The sequence below is a fragment of the Nematostella vectensis genome, chromosome 7, assembly GCF_932526225.1.
Source record: "Nematostella vectensis chromosome 7, jaNemVect1.1, whole genome shotgun sequence".
Classification (NCBI taxonomy): domain Eukaryota; kingdom Metazoa; phylum Cnidaria; class Anthozoa; order Actiniaria; family Edwardsiidae; genus Nematostella; species Nematostella vectensis.
In genome coordinates, this window is record NC_064040.1 from 14,944,965 (window position 1) to 14,949,962 (window position 4,998).

Genomic DNA, 4,998 nt, shown 5'->3' on the forward strand with positions numbered 1-4,998 from the left:
CTATTTAAAGGTGAGCAATAACAAAAGGAGAGGTTGATCGGTTAAGCCCATCAATCAAACGCTTTGATGAAACACCCTCGAGGCACCTCGAATGTTATCTACATCTATGTGGAGCTCGAGTCTATGGCTGTACTAACAATGTTGCAAAACGAATATGCCCTCCAGCCTCTTATTGATGGGATTGGAGGTAATTAGCTTGAAGCATAATTTGCAAAATCCCTAGAATGGTTTTCAGCAAATAATTTATGCTTTTTCAGCCGTTTTGGTATTTAGCTGCGCAAAACCATCATATGGATCATTAAAGAAGTCAAAGTTCAACAACTTCTTAAGAAACTGTCGAGTATTCAAATTAAAGTTATGACAGATCTTTTGTATGTTTTTTAAAATCTATATCATGATACTCTTGATTGTGTAGCTGGTTGTGTAAGGTTAGCTAAATACTTTACTTTACAATTACATACTTTGCAATCAATATAGCATATTCAAAGTAGTAAAATAGATAGAATATTTGTTGGTTCTTTCCCTTTTATGCAAGATATAGTGAAGGCATAGAAATCAAATGCCAGAAAAGAAGAACTTATATCGATAAAGCTCGGACTTGCCTATTCAACAGCTCCCAATCATTCAATTGCCGTGGTCTACAAAATACGAGCGACATCCATTGTATTTAGATTTTTTTGAGGGTTTGAAGGTACTAACAGTGCAATATATCACACTTTGAAAGATGTCTAGAACATCACACGACAAAGAATGTTTGCGTTTTCAACCTTTGGTATCTAGGTAAAAACTATTAGCGTTCATAAAAAGAGTCAAAGTTCAACAACTTATTGAGATAGTGACATTTCAAAATATTTAGACTTAAAACAAGTTTGCATTAGTATATCCAGGTTAAAATCCGATGAGTATGACCGATCTATTGTACGTTTATCATTATAGAAGACGATTTCAATATCATGATAGTCTTGACAAGCCTTATTTTTCTGTTATTCCCAGCTATTCTAAGATATGTCAGGTGTGGAATTTAAGTTTAGACAGGCCAATATCTCAAAAACGCGCCTTTCAAATCAAACAGCACTCATTCCATATTTGCATGCGTCCGTGAAGTTTCTTTTATATTTTCTAAAGTTTAAAAAAAAATTAGATCTTACGTCGAGAAAACACCCCAACAGTAGGCAGAACACTTGGGTGTGACTACTCCGATACTTTAAGTCTGAATCTGGACGGTAGGGAATATTAGGGGGTTGGCCCAATAAAAAAACATTGGTATCGAACTCTTGGCAATGCGTGAATACTCAGGATCTTACAAACTTCCTCGAGGCACCTTGAGTAATACACCTAATGCTTGATGTGATGATTGCCGCGTGATGTTACAAAACAGGGATATTTATATCTACTTCTATGTAGTACTAAAGTATATGACCGTACTAACAATTTTGCAAAACGAATGAGCTATTTGATATTTCACGTGAATACTCAGGATCTTACAAACTTCCTCGAGGCACCTTGAGTAATACACCTAATGCATGATGTTTGCCGCGTGATGTTACAAGTATATGACTGTACTAACAATTTTGCAAAACGAATGAGCTATTTGATATTTCATTTAGAGTGCGCTACTCAAAGGAAAAATGTTCATTTAGCCTCCCCTCCCCTCGTTTCTTCCACCAGCTTCACATGCTTCAAACACAACAGCAATTTAGTTCCTATTTGAGATCCATTGTTAAGAGCACAGTCTTGACGGTAGTTTCTTGGTATTACTGAGCACCAGCACCAAAAACGCAATGGAACAAAAGCCAAAAACAAAGATCTTAGAACGAGACAATGGAATAGAGTACAAAGGCCTTGAGCACCAAAAACATAGCTCTCCGTAACACCAAGAAATACCCGTCTTGACAGTCGTAGTGAAAGTTTAGATATCTCGTTCTTATGACTGCCCGATGGAATCTTGTTGTCATGCAAAGTTTAACTCAATAATTAAAGGCTAATAATGCGGCGCTACCTACTGAGTCACACAAGAATCTGTTCCCATCCAGGCTAATAAAAACAAGTAATCGTGATATTCCCAATTAAATATGATCAACAAAGCATCAGACTATATTTGTGGATGGTTATTTTTGAAGTTTCTTGCACATAAACCATTGTCTATTTAAAGGTGAGCAATAACAAAAGGAGAGGTTGATCGGTTAAGCCCATCAATCAAACGCTTTGATGAAACACCCTCGAGGCACCTCGAATGTTATCTACATCTATGTGGAGCTCGAGTCTATGGCTGTACTAACAATGTTGCAAAACGAATATGCCCTCCAGCCTCTTATTGATGGGATTGGAGGTAATTAGCTTGAAGCATAATTTGCAAAATCCCTAGAATGGTTTTCAGCAAATAATTTATGCTTTTTCAGCCGTTTTGGTATTTAGCTGCGCAAAACCATCATATGGATCATTAAAGAAGTCAAAGTTCAACAACTTCTTAAGAAACTGTCGAGTATTCAAATTAAAGTTATGACAGATCTTTTGTATGTTTTTTAAAATCTATATCATGATACTCTTGATTGTGTAGCTGGTTGTGTAAGGTTAGCTAAATACTTTACTTTACAATTACATACTTTGCAATCAATATAGCATATTCAAAGTAGTAAAATAGATAGAATATTTGTTGGTTCTTTCCCTTTTATGCACATATCAATATTTGGGTGACCTTCAAACCCGCTCGGTCAATCTCTGGGAGGCCTGGGTCTAAGGGCTTTTCAAGATAAGTGAGATACAAATTTGACCAAGCTGTCAGGTTTTTTGACAAATTCTTGCCGCGAGTCTCAAATTGACAGGAATCAGCATTTTTCACCATATTTTCTGTAGATCAGGGAGCGGGAAAACTTTAGCTTTTCTAAATATGGGCATCAATGACCATATAAGGCAATGCAAACGAAGGACACTATCCTTAAGGAATATGTTTGATATGAGATATAGTGAAGGCATAGAAATCAAATGCCAGAAAAGAAGAACTTATATCGATAAAGCTCGGACTTGCCTATTCAACAGCTCCCAATCATTCAATTGCCGTGGTCTACAAAATACGAGCGACATCCATTGTATTTAGATTTTTTTGAGGGTTTGAAGGTACTAACAGTGCAATATATCACACTTTGAAAGATGTCTAGAACATCACACGACAAAGAATGTTTGCGTTTTCAACCTTTGGTATCTAGGTAAAAACTATTAGCGTTCATAAAAAGAGTCAAAGTTCAACAACTTATTGAGATAGTGACATTTCAAAATATTTAGACTTAAAACAAGTTTGCATTAGTATATCCAGGTTAAAATCCGATGAGTATGACCGATCTATTGTACGTTTATCATTATAGAAGACGATTTCAATATCATGATAGTCTTGACAAGCCTTATTTTTCTGTTATTCCCAGCTATTCTAAGATATGTCAGGTGTGGAATTTAAGTTTAGACAGGCCAATATCTCAAAAACGCGCCTTTCAAATCAAACAGCACTCATTCCATATTTGCATGCGTCCGTGAAGTTTCTTTTATATTTTCTAAAGTTTAAAAAAAAATTAGATCTTACGTCGAGAAAACACCCCAACAGTAGGCAGAACACTTGGGTGTGACTACTCCGATACTTTAAGTCTGAATCTGGACGGTAGGGAATATTAGGGGGTTGGCCCAATAAAAAAACATTGGTATCGAACTCTTGGCAATGCGTGAATACTCAGGATCTTACAAACTTCCTCGAGGCACCTTGAGTAATACACCTAATGCTTGATGTGATGATTGCCGCGTGATGTTACAAAACAGGGATATTTATATCTACTTCTATGTAGTACTAAAGTATATGACCGTACTAACAATTTTGCAAAACGAATAAGCTATTTGATATTTCACGTGAATACTCAGGATCTTACAAACTTTTTCGAGGCACCTTGAGTAATACACCTAATGCATGATGTTTGCCGCGTGATGTTACAAGTATATGACTGTACTAACAATTTTGCAAAACGAATGAGCTATTTGATATTTCATTTAGAGTGCGCTACTCAAAGGAAAAATGTTCATTTAGCCTCCCCTCCCCTCGTTTCTTCCACCAGCTTCACATGCTTAAAACACAACAGCAATTTAGTTCCTATTTGAGATCCATTGTTAAGAGCACAGTCTTGACGGTAGTTTCTTGGTATTACTGAGCACCAGCACCAAAAACACAATGGAACAAAAGCTAAAAACAAAGACCTTAGAACGAGACAATGGAATAGAGTACAAAGGCCTTGAGCACCAAAAACATAGCTCTCCGTAACACCAAGAAATACCCGTCGTGACAGTCGTAGTGAAAGTTTAGATATCTCGTTCTTATGACTGCCCGATGGAATCTTGTTGTCATGCAAAGTTGAACTCAATAATTAAAGGCTAATAATGCGGCGCTACCTACTAAGGGCTAATAAAAACAAGTAATCGTGATATCCCCAATTAAATATGATCAACAAAGTATCAGACTATATTTGTGGATGGTTATTTTGAAGTTTCTTGCACATAAACCATTGTCTGTTTAAAGGTGAGCAATAACAAAAGGAGAGGTTGATCGGTTAAGCCCATCAATCAAACGCTTTGATGAAACACCCTCGAGGCACCTCGAATCTATGTGGAGCTCGAGTCTATGGCTGTACTAACAATGTTGCAAAACGAATATGCTCTCCAGCCTCTTATTGATGGGGTTGGAGGTAATTAGCTTGAAGCATATTTTGCAAAATGCCTAGAATGTCATTCAGCGAATAATTTATGCTTTTTTAGCCGTTTTGGTATTTAGCTGCGCAAAACCATTATATGGATCATTAAAGAAGTCAAAGTTCAACAACTTCTTAAGAAACTGTCGAGTATTCAAATTAAAGTTATGACAGATCTTTTGTATTTTTTTAAAATCTATATCATGATACTCTTGATTGTGTAGCGGGTTGTGTAAGGTTAGCTAAATACTTTACTATACAATTACATACTTTACAATTA